Source organism: Monodon monoceros, unplaced genomic scaffold (genome assembly GCF_005190385.1).
Source record: "Monodon monoceros isolate NGI ecotype Baffin Bay Population unplaced genomic scaffold, NGI_Narwhal_1 Super_Scaffold_21, whole genome shotgun sequence".
Taxonomy (NCBI): Eukaryota; Metazoa; Chordata; class Mammalia; order Artiodactyla; family Monodontidae; genus Monodon; species Monodon monoceros.
The window spans coordinates 110,367,496-110,386,933 of NW_021703778.1; the positions used below are offsets into that span (position 1 = coordinate 110,367,496).

General features: G+C 44.6%; 1 long non-coding RNA gene across 2 annotated transcripts in view; it reads right to left on the bottom strand.

Moving 5' to 3' along the window:
- Positions 1–2,889: 2,889 nt before the first annotated feature.
- LOC114904139 overlaps positions 2,890–19,438 on the bottom strand; it is a 216,535-nt gene continuing 199,986 nt past the window's right edge. For both annotated transcript variants that reach the window (XR_003795861.1, XR_003795860.1), the window contains exon 7: positions 2,890–2,972. This is a non-coding gene — a long non-coding RNA (uncharacterized LOC114904139). The remainder of the gene's footprint in view (positions 2,973–19,438) is intronic.

The following is a 19,438-nucleotide window of genomic DNA, read 5'->3' on the forward strand; positions in this document are numbered from 1 at the left end:
AATACATTAGCTATCAGCCACATGTGACATGAGCTCTTGAAATGTGACTAGTGTTAAAAGTGTAAATCATAGGGCTTCCCTGGTGGCGCAGCGGTTGGGAGTCCGCCTGCCGATGCAGGGGACACGGGTTCGTGCCCCGGTCCGGGAAGATCCCACATGCCGCGGAGCGGCTGGGCCCGTGAGCCATGGCCGCTGAGCCTGCGCGTCCGGAGCCTGTGCTCCGCAACGGGAGAGGCCACGGCAGTGAGAGGCCCGCGTACCGCAAAAAAAAAAAGTGTAAATCATAATCAGATTTTGAAGGCTTAATATGAGTTTATATATATATGTATATACATACACTATCTCAGTAACAATTTTATATTGGTTATATATTGAAATGGTATTTTGAATGTATTGGGTTAAATAAAATATATCATTAAAATTAATTTCACCTATTACTTTTCATTGTGGCTACTAGAAAATTTTAAATTGCAGATGTAGCTCACATCATACTGATATTTCTATCGGACAGTCTTGGGCTATGGCATGCATTTATTCCCTACTTTACATGAAGGCAGACTAGCATGATAAAAGTACATTCTGGGGCTTCCCTGGTGGCGCAGTGGTTGAGAGTCCGCCTGCCGATGCAGGGGACGCGGGTTCATGCCCCGGTCCGGGAAGATCCCACATGCCGCGGAGCGGCTGGGCCCGTGAGCCATGGCTGCTGAGCCTGCGCATCCAGAGCCTGTGCTCCGCAACGGGAGAGGCCACAACAGTGAGGCCCGCGTACCGCAAAAAAAAAAAAAAAAAAGTACATTCTGTTTTAGCTCCTAGAATCCAAGTTTTGTCTTTCCTCTTGTTTAATAAATGTAAAGAATTTTAAAATTCAGGACCCAAAACATGATTTATCAAAAGGTAACAAATAGAGGAACCAAAAAACGAGTTATTGAAAGTACAATTGGTATTGAGGGCTAGGAATTTCAGGAGCATCAAGGAAGACGTCACATTCACCAGCACGTAACATTTGGAAAGGCTTGGAGGGACTCCTAACTCACTGGGAACGGCTTAATGAAGCATGGCTAGGAGGAATAGCAACTGAAAAGTCAATTCCTGACTTCACCAGGTCTAAGCCTTACAACAATGACGCTGCTCTCCAGACATCCTCTGATGCTCTCTTCATCCAGTTTCTTTTTTCCTCTGGCTGATTTCAACTTGAAAACTCAAAAGCAGAGTGTTAATCAGACTCAGGTGAAAAATCTCCAGGATCTCAGACTGCCGAAATAAAAATGTCATATTTTCATGATTTCTTTTATAAAGAATATGAATGATCAGACCCGTATTTTCATTATCAAAAATAAATCTTTTCCAAGTTTTGATCAGAGGAAGAACATTTTTCCAGGCACCAGGAATGCAACGTACACAGCCCCTGTCCTTCAGAGGCATAGAGTCTACTGGGGACAGACAGAGTAATCGCTCTCTCCGTTCTCTTTCCTCAATATCCTCTTCTCCCTCTGCTCTTTTCATCCTCATTCCTTCCCCATCAGGAAAGGAATATTTTTGTTCTAAGTGTCTGGTCTCCTTGGACTGACTCAGGGGGGTTCATCTGCTACCACCAAGTAGCTAAATCCCTGCGGGTGCCGATGCTGAAGCACGTCTGTGGGAGTTGCTCGTGCGAGAAGCAGCTCAGTCCCAAACTGCCTGCAGTCCGGAGTGTGGGCCCTTGTGACCCTGGGTTTGTGGCTCACATGTGAATCACCCCGGGTGTCTTCTGTCCTCCGCCTCTGATTGAGTATGGCTGGCTGCTCCTGAAGAGAAGTGATGCGGGCCTCTCTCTGGACAGTTTAGCTGCCCGGCCTGAGAAAGCTCCCCCTGCTGAAGTGCATTTTATTCACACAATATGGCCTATATTTTGAGTCAGACTACTCTACCCACAGCCTCCAAATTTCAGGAAAACCCAGTGAGCCAGTCCTGAACGGTGCAGAAACAATGGAGGAAAACTTCATTATGTTTGTATAGACTGCTGAGGGATCTTTTTGGCCCCAGAGGGGGCGGACAGTCAAGGGGAGGAAGATTGTTGTTGGATGGTGTCTGTCCCCTTTCAAAGTCACATCCCGGCATTTGGCCTTTTATGCTATTTCTTCTCCTTGGCTAGATCCAGTCTGTTAGTTCCTCGGCTCACACCCCTCCTTGACTTCCAGTTACTCCACGTTCTTTTCTCTGTGTTAATGGGTATCAGAGCATGTACTGTAAATTAGCATTTATAAAAATCAATTACACTGCTTCATAAGACAGCAGAAACTCAGATTGTCTTCACCAGATCATCTGTATTTATCTGTTAATTATAAACCCTAATTGTCTTTCTATCATATTAATTTGCACAAATTGTACAACTTCAGAGTTTAGCAGTTTTCAAGCCCTTGGAATACAATTATTCTCTCAACATTCTTTTCAGAAACATGGTATTCATTAATGATTAGGTTGGTAAAAATTAGTAGTTCTGATAATTGGCCTTGGCTTCTCCTTGGCTTTTTTTTTTTTTTTCCTTCCCCACTAAAATCCTCATTCTCACAATTATGCATGGTTGTTAGCCTCTGACTGTGCCCAGCTCTGATTTAACTGGACTTTGTAGCCCATGAGACTTCAAAGAGTTTGGGCTCTAGTCAAAGTAGAATACAGTGCTAAGCCAGTGAACTTCTTCCAAGTAGATCTGTCTTTTGCCCCCTCCCCAGCAGAACCTGGACTTCTGTCCCGTGGGGTTAGTCTACTTGCCCTAACCCTTGCTACAAAAAGGCTTATACTGAAGTGAGGAAGAAGGCTTTCCAAACTCCAGTCCCAGTTGTGAAACTGTTGCAGACTCTTACCCTTTGCAAGGTGGTGAGCAAACATGATGAAGAAGGAACTCTCCAGGCTCTCCCAGTCACCTCTTGACTGAGGTTCTCTTTCTACTCAGCATGGCAGCCACTTAGGAGGAGTCATGTGTCACATAGCATGTACTGAAAGGCCAAAACAAGTTTTCTTCTCTCAAGAGGCTGCACAAATCTGGGTCATGTGAAGGAAGTGATTCAGACTGAAGGACCAGGCATCCTGACTGCCTAAGAACCAGATGGCTTCCTGCCTGGGGCACTGTGGGCATGTTCCAGAGGACTGGGCATCCAACTCCGATGACACTGGCAGACAAGCTGCAGGCTCTGTCCCAAAGGAGCAATGAGGAAGGGAGACCCCCTGTCCCCTGCTGCTCCACATAAGGGAACAAATCCTCCACATGAGGATTCTGTCCTGTCTCACTTGGGAAACCCAGTCGTGTTCCCCTGAGTAGTGGGGTTAACCAAGCATGGGATGGTCATCCAAGATCATAGGAGCAAGCATCTGATACAGCTAGAATTCTTTGAGTTCTCTTACTGGGTATCTAGAAATGGTTAACTTGCCATGATTCTTGCCCCTTCATAAGCAACAGTTCAGGAGTTAGGCCAAGTTTCCTGTCTCAGATAATATATCCTCATATATATTATCTGAGATAGGAGCCCAGCCAGGTACAAATTTGCAAGTCAAGACCTAAATCTGTGAGCTGTGGTTCTCCAGGGATTTTGTTCAGTTTATTGGTTGAGGGGGAGGTGCTGTGGGAAAGCTGGCTGGCCGGAAGGGATACAGGAGAACAGATCTCCCATGTACTGGATGGAGTATGGGGTCATTTGCTCCATCAAAAGGGAAAGGTCTCTCTGTGTGTTCCAGAATCAGTAACTCTATGATACTCTTCAGATCAGGTTACTTTTAAGAAAAGGCATGTTTCCCCACATACAAACCACTCACCAGCAAGATCTGTCAACAGTCAGATCTGGTTTCCTCCCATGCTGGCTTGAAACCAGCTTATGCCACAGAAATGTGCCCCGAATGCCTCTTAACAATCTCTCCCCATCCCACAGTTTCCATCAAATGGGGTATTTCATGCTCTCAAACCAGAGCCTTGCCTCAGGGATGAGATCGGCTGACAAGATGGGAAGTTATTCCTGGAAATTGAAATTTTGTCTGAAAAGAAGGCATTTACTCAAGACATGTGGGTCTAAGCTGTGCCTTCTGTGAACTAGAAGACAGGGGTACAAGCAGTGGCCAGAGGGGTGAGAACACCTCCGCCTGGTTAGCACCTTGAGAAAAGGGTGGGAGGTGGAAGCAGGGCTTTCCACAGCAAAGAGCCCCTTTGCAGCATCCAGGTATTTTTGGTCGTCTTGTGCTAACTGTGACAGTCAGTGTCTTTGCCTGTTATTTTTCCACCTCAAGGCCCAGTGTGAATCAACAACAGTGTGCTAGACGTGCAGACCTACCCTTGCCCCCTGCTCGCCTTTGCTTCCCTCTCACCCACCCTCCTGGAGAGGCACCTCCACGCTCCCTTCTGGAGCTCAGGCATCACTGTCCTTAGACCCTGTACGGCACAGATCCTCAGATGACTCAGCTAACAGGTCATCTGCCGATGCCAGACTAGTAGAAGCCATGGGCTTGATGAAAATTCAGCCACTGTTTGTCACTGAGTTCCAGAACAGGTGAAAAGAGAAAGGCTGTGCCAGCTTGCTGGAACCACAGTTCCAAACCAATGGAGGCAACAAAAGAAGCAATCTGAACTCTGCCTCAGGCAGGTCTGCTGCTAACACACACCGCACCTTTGTAAGAATTAGGAAATCAAGAAAGATATAAACCAAGGAGTTAGGGGGTAGCCATTTGCACCTACAAGATAAACCAATTAGCAGAGAAGGCCAGTCTGCAAACAAGAAAGGATGAAGCCAAAATGTGGTGAGAAATGGTCAGGTTCTGACACCTTTTCAGTTTCTGGTTCCAATCTCTCCCTGAGGTGCAGCTGCATCTCCACCCTTGGATTCCGTGATATCCCTGTAGCCTGGCTCCTCATAATAAAGGCTTGTTTTCAGTTTAAGAAGCTCATGTTGAATTGGGGAACTTGCCAGCAAAGACTCCTCAACAATACACCCACCCCTACTCGTCCCTGTGTGTCCATTTCAGTCATCTCTGCTATCCTTCCTTTCCTTTCCCATCTCCTCTCTTCCCTTTTACTCTTCTTCCTCCTCCTTTTCCTTTCTCTCTTCCCCCCTTTTCCCTTGTCCCCCCTCCCCCTGCCCTACCACCTTCTTCTTCCTCCTCTTCTCCTCCTCCTCCTGCTTTTCTCTCTCTTCCTTCCTCTCTCCATCCTCACTGCCCCTCCCCCTCCTTTGCTTTACTGATCTGCTGTCAAAATCCAAATGCAGCGGCAGCAGCCTCCTTCATGTCCTCCCAGAAACAAAGCTACCATTCTGCTGCTCTCACTTCTAGATTCCCCCCAAAATTTGATGACCTAGCCATTGTGCCATCTCCCCTAAGACTCGGTCTGACCTAGGAAATCCAGAATCACATGCAAACACAGGTGCAGAGCCCATAGCCACTATGGGGAGGCATGGACTGAACCATCCTGAAACCAGTGTGCCCTGGTAAGGGCTTCCATGTCTCCCAGTCAGGTTTTCTGCTGCTCCCTCTATTTCCTACCACGTGTTGCTTGCACCTCTAATGACCCTACCGTTTTCCATTCTATTAAATCTTATTTATATATATGACCCTACAGCCAAACCTTCTTGAGTGTGCTGTGGCCACATCATAGGCACTAAAACCATTAACCTTAATCTTATTGGTGTATATGAATAGGGGGAGGTAATACTTGCAGTTTGATTTCGGATGGCTGGTTCAAGAGATGATATGCATTTAGGAATGGAGAGCCCTCCCAAAATATTTTTTCTTCTATTTTTCTGATTATTCTGTCTTCTCTGATCCATAGTACTTTATATATATTTATTAAACACTCATCACACTGAGTTGACCTTATTTATCTAAATCTCTAACGCCTCAACTGGACTTTGAGCTCTCTGAGGGCAGGGGCCATGTCTTTTTTACCTTTCTATCCCTAACCTAGTACACGCCTGACACACAAAAAATGTCTACTAAGACTGTCTGTTGGATTGGACTGAATCCAAGTCCATGTGAGATCTGGGCTGAGGACATCTCACCTGCTGATAGTCATTTACCTGACTTTCTGAGTCCTCTTCAAGGCCAAGTGTGGTGAAACTTTTCTTGGAAACCACAATTTTGGCAAGACTACAACCTTCCTTCTCTGAAAGGGCTCACTTTGTTTATTACAATAGAAGAGCATGATAAATAACTTTTCGTATAAGAAACATGCTTCCGCCTTTTGACAGCTTTGACAGCCTATTGTTTCAGTTTGAAAAAGGAGCCCAGAAATAATTTCCAGGGGAAACATGGCTCAGGTGTCTTCGCCTGATGCAACTGGTATCTTGAGACTATCCAGAAAGGTAATTTACACACACAACAGTTGTGCTCCCACAGGGTGTCCAAATGCTAACATTTGCCGTCCGGCCTGCTCAGATGGCTGATTCTGACATCTTCCCCAAAGTCTGGATTTGCCTTTGTTTACTAGTCAGACATTTATGGAATCTGAGCACCGTGCTCTTTGTGCTAGGCACAAAGGTACCAAAGATGGAAAGCTGCATTCTGCTCTCAAAAAGTAAGTTTAGATCATGAAAAATAACTGCACAATAACGCTGTAAAAAAAAAAAAAAACTATCATGTGCTAAAGTAAATCCGACAACGGGATGTAATGTGAGTGTAGGAGAAGGATCCATTAAGTCTGCATAGGCAAGACAAGGGAAGATCGTATAGAAGTCAACTCTTGAGATCAACCATGGAGAGCAAAATGATCAGAAGGCGAAGGATGGAACCTGAGGAGACACCCACGTTAAAGGAAAAGATCAGGAGGACTCTATGGGGGAGACTGAGGAGGCACACTTAGAAATGTAGGAGGAGAATTCAGAGAGAGTAAATCCATGAAAAGCAAAGGAAAGAGAAAGAGCATGGACGTTCAACATATGATGAGCGCGCAAAGTAACCTTAGGATTTGGCTTTTTAGAAGTCATACTGATCTTTATATACATGGCCTCTGGAGTACCTGCATAGAAACCTGCCAAAAACGTCTAAAATTTTGCTTTGCAGTTTGGCCAGCAGCATCTACATCACTTGGACACTTGTCCGAGGTCCACCCAGGAGGTTCGTGGGCACATTAAAATTTGTGAAGCAACCACACCTTCTCCCAGACAAGTGGCAGTTTGGGATGAATGATGAGATGGGTGACTTGCAAGGAACTGGTTTCACAAGGTTTCAAATTAAAGAACCAACTTGACAGCTCAACATAACAAAAAGTAATACATACAGAGCATTCCTTTCCGTAACCTTGATTTAAACATTGTGAATCATATAGAAGATATTACTCTCATTTACTGACCACAAAACAGGAGCGTGGGGCTTCCCTGGTGGCGCAGTGGTTGAGAGTCCGCCTGCCAATGCAGGGGACGCGGGTTCGTGCCCTGGTCCGGGAGGATCCTGCATGCCGCGGAGCGGCTGGGCCCGTGAGCCATGGCCGCTGGGCCTGCGTGTCCGAAGCCTGTGCTCTGCAACGGGAGAGGCCACAGCAGTGAGAGGCCCGCGTACCGCAAAAAAAAACAAAACAAAAAAACAGGAGTGTGAAGAGGTTAAATGCCTTGTCGATGACCACAGTGATAATAAATAACAGAGCCTGGACTTGAACCCAGATCTTCAGATTTACTGGCAGGGAGGACAGTTCTGTTCACCAAAAAGAGGGGGAAGTCAGAAATGGGTCTAAATGAAATATCATTTAAGACAATTCAATTTCCTTTGCTCTAATGCCGGGCTTGTCAAGCAGCCTTCTGATGACTGCTCTTCCTTTGAGTTCTAATTCTGAGATGGGTGTCCTGGAACAAAGAGAAATGACAAGGAAACAGACGAAACTGTATATGAACAAGCTGACATTGTTTTTTTCTGAGATGGTTAGAATTGACCAGTTTTTCCAAAAATGACTTGCCTCACGTGAGCTGATAAATTGAGTTTCTGAATCATCAAAGCTCAGACTCTGCCATGACCCCTGTGAGCTTTACAGTGAGAAATGCTACAGCAAAGGGTCGGGGAGAGAGTACATTGGGAATGGACAGTGCTGGGAATCAACCTGGCATGGTGTTGGCTTCCTCAAGATGATCAACTCTTCAAAAGACAATGTCTAAAGAAGCTGGGTCTAATCTGGGCCAGCAATGTTACCCAAGAGGTTTAATCTGGTGGGTGAGATGTGGCATTAGATGCTTCTGGGTTGATGTAATCATGTTTCTAATTAATCGGTGGACAAATCATGGTTCTATGGAGGTCAGTCTAGTATGAAAGAGTATTTGGCCAATAATGGTATCCTCTTCTTGGGAAAGGAGTTGGTAAGAGTTAAGTAGGGCTCTGACCAAATGGTCTTGGGTTCAGGGCAAATGGTCAGCCTCGAATGGGAAGTGGAGTAAAGTTTAGAAAGCAAAACACCCAACAATATATCATGGTGTTTACAAGCATGGATTTGGGGGTCAGGTAGGCCTGGTTTCAGGTCCCAGCACTTCTACTTATGGTGTAACCTGGGGGAAATCACTTAACCTCTCTAAGTCTCATCTGTAAGACTGGATTAATAATAATAACTGCCTCACAAAGTTGCTACAAGGATTAAATGACAACAAATTATATAACACACTTAACATAGTGTTATAACTCAGAGGAGACATTCAAAAACTAGAAGGTATTAACATCATCATTATGATCTGGTCTGGGCATTCCCAATGGAGTTGAGGGTAAAGGCTTCAGTGGGTAGACCCCTGGGTAGGATAGGCCCCAGGAACATCAGAAATGAAGTGGAAGACTTCACCTGCTAGTGGAGATATGGCTTTGGAAATATTACCAGACCTGGACTGGGCTGGGTTCATGCCTGGTCTGGGCTGAACCCCTTAGTGGAAGGCCTTAAGTACTACATCCACAGGGGCCTAAAGGGCTGGACAAAAATAAACAAGTTTCTAGACAGAAATTTATTCCTAAGGCCCAGCTCTAGCTGCTAGTCCATTAGCTCTTTTCTCTTTCTAACAATGATAAAGAAATACCTTAAAAAAAACACCTTAAAACTGTTGACTAAAATAATCTATCTCATTCCAGTCAGGCTTGTCTTTCACAATTCTCATCCCACCCTACCTCTCTGCTAATCTGAAAAAATACTGAAAAGTATATTGGAAATGTCTTGTAATTTATTCTGTGATGGAATGATTTCCCTAGAATATAAACAAAGGGAAAGGCCTTTAGGTGACATTCACTCAAGCTGGTAGGAGAAGGTATAAATATTCCCTCTAGCCCTTGGGCAAATTGGAGAAGATCACTCCTAGGATTTCCTGATAAGAGTAATACCCAAGATTTCCTTGTGGGCATTGTTATACTTTCGGAGGTGTAGAAAACTGTTTCCAGGGCTCCCAAGAGAGACCCACTGTGACCCAAGATGGCTAGTTAACCTCTGGTGCCAGGCAAATAAAACTTCCATATTACACTACTTCATCTGGGCTGCCAGGGCTGAATTCCCACAGGTCTGCTGTCTGTCCTCCAGGCCCAGGGCTGGGCTCTCTTTCTGCAGACCACAGAACTGCAAATCATTCTTAGTCAGTAGGGAAATTCTCCTGTTTTATACCTTCACTCTGTAGTGTACAGACGATCCTACCTCTGCAGAATTACTCTCCCCTTTCTCTTTTTCTGTTCTGGGGTCAAAGTTTAGCCTCAGGCACCAGCCTTTGAGTCCCTTCCTTCTTAGTTTAGAGACTTCTCAGTGAAATGCTAGAACTCAGAGGTCAAAACCATGAACATGGTCAAGGATGCCTTTTCTAGCCTGAGAGCTAGGGCCAGAGCTGCTCAAAGCGTTCAGCAAAGGCTGGCAAGAGAGTCTGCTGTTACTTCGACCTCTGTTTCTCCAGCTCACAACATGAACAGGTTTTATTTAATTAAGCATAAGTCATACAGAAATGTTTGCTAAAGTTGAAGACAAAGTTAATAGAATACAACTGGCAGAGGGGGTGGGTAAAGATGGGAGCCAGGCAGATCAAAGATAACCTCTTCAATAAGTGGTGCTGGGTAAACTGGACAGCTACATGTAAAAGAATGAAATTAGAACACTCCCTAACACCATGCACCAAAATAAACTCCAAATGGATTAAAGACTTAAATGTAAGACCAGACACTATAAAACTTTTAGAGGAAAACATAGGAAAAACACTCTTTGACATAAACCACAACAAGATCTTTTTTGACCCACCTCCTAGAGTAACAGAAATGAAAACAAAAATAAACAAACAGGACTTAATTAAACTTAAAAGCTTTTGCACAGCAAAGGAAACTATAAACAAGACAAAAAGACAACCCTCAGAATGGGAGAAAATATTTGCAAATGAAACAACAGACAAAGGGTTAATTTCCAAAATATACAAACAGCTCATGGAGCTCAATATCAAAAAAATGTGGAAGACCTAAATAGACATTTCACCAAGGAAGACATACAGATGGCCAAGAGGCACATGAAAATATGCTCAACATCACTAATTATTAGAGAAATGCAAATCAAACCTACAATGAGGTATCACCTCATGCCAGTCAGGATGGCCATTATCAAAAAAGCTAGAAACAATAAATGCTGGAAAGGGTGTGGTGAAAAAAACCCTCCTACACTGTTGGTGGGAACGTAAATTGATACAACCACAATGGAAAACAGTATGGAGGTTCCTTAAAAAACTAAAAATAGGGCTTCCCTGGTGGCGCAGTGGTCGAGAGTCTGCCTGCTAATGCAGGGGACATGGGTTCAAGCCCTGGTCTGGGAGGATCCCACATGCCGCGGAGCAACTGGGCCCGTGAGCCACAACTACTGAGCCTGCGCGTCTGGAGCCTGTGCTCCGCAACAAGAGAGGCCGCGATAGTGAGAGGCCCGTGCACCGCGATGAAGAGTGGCCCCCGCTTGCTACAACTAGAGAAGGCCCTCGCACAGAAATGAAGACCCTACACAGCAAAACTAAATCAATTAATTAATAAACTCCTACCCCCAACATCTTAAAAAAAAAAAAAACTAAAAATAGGGCTTCCCTGGTGGCACAGTGGTTGAGAGTCCACCTGCCAATGCAGGGAACACAGGTTCATGTCCAGGTCCGGGAAGATCCCACATGCCGTGGAGCAGCTAGGCCCGTGAGCCATGGCCGCTGAGCCTGTGCGTCTGGAGCCTGTGCTCCGCAACGGGAGAGGCCACAGCAGTGAGAGGCCCGCGTACTGCAAAAACACAAAAAAACAAACCAAAGAAAACTAAAAATAGAACTACCATATGACCCAGCACTCCCACTACTGGGCATATACCCTGAGAAAACCATAATTCAAAAAGAGACATGTACCAAAATGTTCACTGCAGCACTATCTACAATAGCCAGGGATGGAAGCAACCTAAATGTCCATTGACAGATGAATGGATAAAGAAGATGTGGCACATATATACAATGGAATATTACTCAGCCATAAAAAGAAATGAAATTGAGTCATTTGTAGTGAGGTGGATGGACCTAGAGTCTGTCATACAGAATGAAGTAAGTCAGAAAGAGGAAAACAAATACCACATGCTAACACATATATATGAAATCTAAAAGGGAAAAAAAAATGGTACTGACGAACCTAGTTGCAGGGCAGGAATAAAGAGGTAGACATAGAGAATGGACTTGATGACATGGGGTGGGAGGCGGAAGCTGGGGCAAAATGAGAGTAGCATCAACATATATACACTACCAAATGTAAAACAGTTGGCTGGTGGGAAGCAGCAGCATAGCGCAGGGAGATTGGCTCAGGGCTTTGGGATGGCCTAGAGGCGTGGGATAACGAGGGTGGGAGGGAGGCTCATGAGGGAGGGGATATGGGGACATGTGTGTGCATATGGCTGATTCGCTTTGTTGTGCAACAGAAACTAACACGGTATTGTGAAGCAATTATACTCCAATAAAGATCTCTTAAAAAATAATAAGTTATACAATGAGAAGAATGCAAGCACTGTTTAAACTCATGATAAGTATTTTACAAAGAAATAAAACTTTAAAACTCTAAAAACAAAAAAAGAGAGAAAATGTCTTTCAGCTACAACCCTCAGGTTAGGTCATGACCATAATCTATCCCATCCCACCCCCCCAAAAATCCACCCTGCCTTCTTCTTAAAGGAATTGCTGGAAATGTTAGCCTATTTTAATTATGCCAACGGAGAATGTCTCCTTTTACTCTTTTCTTGTGTTTGTCAATAGAAAAACAAAAACAAAAACCTTCAATTTAGGCCATTTCATACTGCTTCCTTCTATAAGTCTCAAGTCTTTTTGGAGTTGAGCTATGTTTTCCTTTAGGGAGATGTCCTGCTGGAAAAAGGAAGCAACAGGCTGGTTTGAGTCTTGGAAGCTTCCCAGACCATCAGGAAATCCCGGGGCCCTGGAGATCAGTCTCTTTGAAACTTAATTCCCCTAAAATAAAAAGAAGGCCGCAAGGGACCTCTATGAGCCCCAAATCTCCAGGGCCGGTTCTCCGGAGCCAGTGATTTGTAGCCATTAACAGAGTAAAGCCTCTTCCTTATGGAGCCCTTTGTCCTCTCAAATGTCAAATGGTTATGAGGGCAGGAAACCCAAGGTCAGCTTCCACTTGGAGCACACCTAGGAACTGAGGTACTCCGGCTGGAGGGTGTTCCCGTGTATATTTTCATTTACACTTGACCTGGTCTTCTACTCCCACGGATTTTCCTTATTCTCTTTTCCCTCTACTATCCCAAAGGGAGAGCGCTCAAGGTTTCAACAGCTTAGCACCTTAAAAAAATAATAAAAATTTTTTTTTAAAAAAGAGCAAACTCAGATGACCACAGACCCTTGGCATCGCTCCAGTTGCTACAGCTTGAGGTAATCATGGTCAGTAACAGGGCATGAGGGTTATTTGCAAAATATCAATCTGTCAACAGGCACAAAGTTTTAACTGCCTGTTAAATGGCAAAGGGACCCATGCAGAGACTGTGTGAAACAAGTTCCAAGTTCTAAAAGCAAAGCCTCACATATGCAAGGTTATGCTCTTTCAAATGAAAACAGTAATAAATAATCTGGCAATGTTTACCACCAAGATCTTGAAAACAATGGTATTATCTAGGTTTCTAGATCCCTCCAGTTTTTTTTTTTGAAGGCCTAATCTGTGCAAAGACTGATGGGCAGTGACAGTCCCTCTGTCTATCAGCCCTGAAACCTTGGCTTGATCAGTTCAGGGGGTTGAAATAGAGCATTTGACCCAATGGAGATACACGTTCAAGATGGCTACTTAGAATGGTAGAATTTCAGAGCTTATAGGGGACTCCAGAAAAGACCAAAGACCAGAGAGATGCAGTGACTTGTTCAAGTCAGTCACACTACTCCAAAGCCAGGACTAAAGCACAGATCTCTGTAGGTCCATTCCAGGGCTCTTTGCCTTGTAGTCACCTCTTTAGCTTAGCAGAGTCGTGCCAACCTAAGAGTCACAAGGAGGAAGACAGACACTTTGGCAGCAGGGGTGGGTGGTACAGATAGCACTGGGAATATCATGTCTGGGGTTTGCTAGTGGGGAAAATTGCCTGTAGCTACTGCTCAAGTCACCAGAAAAGGCTGGAGAAAAACCAATATCAAAAGGGCCTGTCTGACCCTGAAACATGGAACAATGAGAAGAACAGAACAACTATTCACTCTTATGGCAGCCAGTCTCCCCCAGTGAAGCACAACCCTCAGTATTTGCTCACTTGTGAAGCCCACTCACGTCACTCAGGTGCAACGGAAGTCATGCTGGCCTTTCATCTTCCACCTTCGAATGCTTACTCTTAGGATGCATCTTCTTAGAACCTGGCCACCCAAGCTTTGAAAAGCCCAAGTTGTCACATGGAGAGACCAGGTGTGGTTGCTTCAATGGGAGCACTCCAGCTGAGCCTTCAGCCAGCAGCCAGCATCAACTCCCAGCCACACGAGTGAGCTTGATGGTTGACCAGCCCCTTCAAGTCTCCAGATGACCACAGCCCTACCCGACATCTGACCATAACTGCAGGAGAAACCTCTGGTGAGAACTGTCCAATGCCCAGCCAACCCAAAAACCCATGAGAGATAATGACTGTGTTCTAAACCACTCAGATTTGAGTGGTTGGTTTCACAGCAACAGATACTTGGAGATACACAAAATGGAACAGACAAGGAAATCCTAAAGATCACTGCAAAGGCATCATTTTTAACTAAGGACTTCCATGAGGTTAAAAAAAAAAAAAATCACACAACCTGAAAGAGAGGTATGAATTTTTGTGGAGCAAATGCTGGCAAACTGTGAGGTCTACATGAGCGAGTAACCAAAAGTATCAGGCATTAAGGACACTGATGGGAAACAGAAATTGCTCAAATCTAACCTTAATGAACACCTAAGGGCATTCATTATGCACGTCACCCCAGCAATAAATACTCCAGAAATAAATCAAATGGAGGCCAATGCAGAAGAGCGAAGGAATGCAAAGTGTAATCAAGGGAAGAAAGAGGCCTATGCTCTGCATGGTACAAAACCATCTGGAACCCTCCAGAGGAGGGTGAAGCCACATGGGATGAACAGAATGTCATGCTTTTAGTGACTGCAAGAGATTGCCCAAGTCGAGCAGTGGAATAACAAGCAAAGTGAAGAGGGAGAACAAGAAATGTTCCAAATGCGCATGGAGAGAAAGGGCAGGGCAGGAGACAAGAGGTCTGGGCGTGACAAGGAAGAGCTTTTATGAACAACAGCAGCAACGCAAGCTAATGGAGCAATTATCACACAGTAATCAGGCTTCAGTGCTAAATGTTAACAGTCACTGCCCAGGGTGGGCCTTGGAGTAATTCAGCCAGTTACAAGATCTTAACAGAGACCATCAAGATCTCTCCCTGGGTCCCAAAGTTCACAAAGGTCGCTGCTAGAGACCTGCTTAAAAAGAAGCTTTGCATTTTATTCCTTCCTTCAATGATCACAAAGACTAAGGAGGAAGTACCTGAATCAGACTCACTTGTTCCAGGAGGGGACATTTGATGGAAACCAGGACTGGCTGAAAATGGGGTTCTAATGACCTCGGGGAGCACAGACCTCGCTGTAGAGCAGAGACACTGCTTTGGAGATGATTTCAGTTCTGTGCGCCCCATCACTGTCATAATGCAGCCTGGTATTACCTCTTTATTTATGTCTCCTGCAAGACCTCGAACATAGCAAGCTAAATCAGGTGGAGGTAATTAATCATATACTAATATCAAATATCCTTAAGAGAGCTTCTACTATATACCAGAAACTGGGCTGGAAATTTTGCATACATTAATTGCAAGAACTATGTGACATTATTTTTACTACTTTGGTTTTATAGGTGAAGAAACGCAGGTTTAGAGAAGTTAACTTAATAGCCCAAGATGACAGAGCCAGGAATAATGAGAATAATAACAATAGCAAAGATTGTACTGAGTCAGGCCCCATTCCAAATGCTGTAACATATATTAACTCATTTCACTCCCATAACAGCCATGTGAAGGAGACACTACTACTAACTAATTTTAGATACCAAGTACATGGTAGAACTGGGATTCAGTCCCACCGGGAGTCACTGTATGGACTCCCGAGCTAGATGTTCATGTCTAGCTGACTCTAAAAGCATGTATCCTTTTCTTTGTATTCCACGTCCCCCATGACTTCTTTGGTATGCTTCCAACATCTAGGAATCCAAAATTAAATCTTCATAACACGACAAATTCTTAAAAATCATCCTGAACACCATCCAGGGACCGGCAATTGGTTACATAGGTGATGGTGCAGGAAAATGAATGGTACCCATTCAGACCCTAAACTATGTCCAATGGCCTTATTACTGGCCCTTGCTAAAGGGAAAAGGGATGCTCACTAGGGCCAATTGTTAGAATTTGGAGTTGCTGTTGGGATTTTTCCCTATGGAAGTCAGAACTGAGAACGGCTCGTTGAACTATGGGTGACGGAAACAAGGAACAGCTCGCTGACAGAGTCTATATCCTGATATGAGATATACCTACAAGATTAGAAAGGCAAGTAATATTATTTTATTGCAAAAGAAGAAACCACAGAGAAAGCGGAGAGAGGACCAAGCTGCAAATATAGGCACAAATGATCAGCTGCTAAAAGAACAGAGAGATTCAGGCTGAGGAAAAGGCAGGAGGGACGAGGACATAGGTGCAGTGTGAGATGTGCCTCTCCTGCCCACGGAGTCTTTTCTCCTTTTATCCGTGCATGCTGTCTGAAAGCTAGCAGCCTTCAAACTTTTATTAAGAATTCCTTTTTTCTTCAGTTAATTTTCAGGCAATAAGAGTCAAACAATTTAGGGTTGTTGCTGAGGTTTTGTCTTTTCCAAAAACAAGAGAAATGACTTAGATCCTGAGTTATTGGAAGCAAACACCCTGATACCTAAAGTAAATTTCAAGGCCTAGAGAGCCCAGCAACCCTAAGTCTTATATAACCGACTTCACCATGGGGTCCCTACACCAACAGCCAGCTCCAGGGGAGGTTGGAGAGTTTACAACGAAAATCCTAATCAAGTATCATTTAGCTCCTCCCTACGTGCGTTTCTTCACAGGCAGAGCCCGTTTCGCATGCAGCTCTCACTTGCTACCTGCCAAGGAATGTGTTTTCAATACACACAACCCAGAAGACTCAGCACGAAAACAAACACAATTTCAGAGTTCTCCAAACACTATTTCAGAGTCAGAACGAAGTCTTTGTAGAATCTATAAAGAGAGGAATAGCCCTGAGAATCAACCAGAAGAAGGGACTGAAAACTGAAGAGGTATCACAGCTAAAGTAGGGTTTATAGTCACCCTGAGGGCAGAGGGCACAGCAAAAAGACCCTTTTGTTCCTTCAGGAGGGCACAAGGAAAAAACACTGACTCACATACCCATATACATACGACTCGCGTGTGTGCACACGCACATACACACAAACACACCAATCTCAGACTGCGCCATCCCTCCTCAGCTGTACACTCTGAGGACCTTTAGGCTGAAGGCTGATCATACCCTCAGCTGATCAAAGTGAGCACGTGAGTGGGAATCCTATCCCCACCTACAAATGTTGCCAGAGTAGCTATCAAGTCCCCCTGTGGTGTGTGGGGTGAGACCCAGGATGCATAGGCCTTTGTATCAGTTATCCATGCAAGAAATTACCCCAAAATTTAGCTGCCTAAAACAAGCATTTATTATTTCTTCTGGTTTCTAACCACATGGTCACCCTGAAACAACTGGGTTGGTCTGGCTCAGGGTCTGTCGCCAAGGTTGCTGTCAAGATGTTCGCTGAGGCTGCAGTTGTCTGAAGGCTTGACTAGGACTAGAAGATCTGCTTCCAAGATGACTCACTCAGTAGCTGTTGGCTGGAGACTCTGGTTCTTTGCCACATGGAGCTCCGCATGGGGCTGCTTGAGTGTCCTCACAATATGGTAGCTGGCTTCCCCCAGAGTATGTGATCAAGAAAGAGCAAGGCAGAAGTTATAATGTCCTTTATGACCTAGCCTCACATTATTTCCACACATAATAATGTCACACATTATTTCCACAGTATCCTGTTGGTTCACCCATGTCAGCCCTAGTCAGTGTGGGAGGGAGCTTCACAAGGGTATGAATTCCAGGAGGCCAGTATCACTGAGTCCCTTTTTGGACACTGATTCCTACAGTTTTACAACTGTGCTTCTGCCTGGTTCCTAGTATCCCCCCAGTTCTTGCTGGTTCCCTGGCCGGCATCCTAGTTCTTCTGCTTGGTAAACCTCAAACTGCCAACTAAACTGTGATCACTTGTGACTTCAAATACTTTTCTGTTGTTTGAAACACTTACAGTAAGAATATATTTTATAATTTAAAATGTTTTCAAAATAAAATACTGCCAAATTGATCAAGTTTCCCAAATTTTTCTGGTCTTTCCACTGTTTGTTTATTGTTATTGTGAAATTTAAGGCTATAATTTTCTGGATTTCTTACCAACCAAAAAAATATTGTGGTATATATGCGATTATTCAGATTCTCTAGATTTCTCCATTTTAATTGAATTTAACTACTTGGTGACCACAATTGTAGTTATCCTTGCATGAATATATCTTAAGAACATGGTTACAATTTCTGAGTTGCACCAACCTCTAATTATAAAGAGGTCATATTTCATTAAATACTTAAGAGTATTAGTTGGCTACACAGACTAGAAAATCCAATGAAAAGTGGCTTAAACAATAAGGAGATTTTATTCTCTTACAGCTCATGAAGCTCCACATCTGTTCTACATCCGTGTGATTCAGTAGCTCTAGAGTGTCACCAAGGGCTCATGTTCTTTCCATATTCTGCTCTGTCATCCTCAGCAGGTTGGCAACTCCCTCTTGTAGTTGCAAAAGAGGCTCTGTCAGCTTGTTGGTATCACATCCCCTCACAGCCACATCCAAAGCAGGAAAAGAACCTCCTTCTCTTCTGCTTCTCCTTTTGTTTTGTTTTATTTTGTTTTGTTTTGTTTGCGGTACGCGGCCCTCTCACTGTTGTGTCCTCTCCCGTTGCAGAGCAAAGGCTCCGGACGCGCAGGCCCAGTGGCCATGGCTCACGGGCCCAGCCGCTCCGCGGCATGTGGGATCCTCCCGGACCAGGGCACGAACCCACGTCCCCCACATCGGCAGGCGGACTCTCAACCACTGCGCCACCAGGGAAGCCCCTGCTTCTCCTTTTGAAGAACAAGGAAACCTTTCCTCACAAGTGATCCAGAAAACTTCCCTTTGCTTCTCATTGACCAGAATGATATCCATTTTTTTAAACAGCAAAAGGGATAGAATTACCATGATGGACTTATTCATCCCTAACCCTGGGCCTTGGGGTGGGGGTCGGGGGTTGGGAGGGACATCCTCCCCTGAAGATGGTCACTCAATACCTGAACTAATCATGGTGCTGTTAACAAGGAAAAGGAGAGCATTAGCTATTGGATAGGCCATCGATAATGTTGAGCCAGTGGTTTGAGCCTTCATCAGTATACTGCCAGACACCATTCTCCTCTTCCCAGCCCCCACTGGCACTCAGATATTTCTGAGAGGTCCCACAGGATGCTGTCTCATGAATGCCCAGGAAGAAGCGATGTCAAAATCACCTCCGCAGAAGAAGTGCTCTTGGGCCTTCCTGCTCTCCCCAGAATTCACACCTAACCTCCACAATGAAGTGAAATTGCAGAGGAAGTTTCCTTTTCTCCTCAGTCGAAGGTGTGCTTCTTGAGTCTCCTCTTCCTAGCCCAGAGTTGTCCTTTTCCCAGGATGACAGACAGTGAGAAAATTCACTCCCTTTAAGGAAATCCCACTTTCAGCCACCCACATGGCATTGAATGAAGCATGGTCCTGTGGCTCTCATTACAATCACATCAGAAAATAATAGGTTGGGACTTCCCTGGTGGTCCAGTGGTTAAGAATCTACCTTCCAATGCAGGGGACATGGGTTCAATCCCTGGTCGGGGAACTAAGATCCCACATGCCGCAGG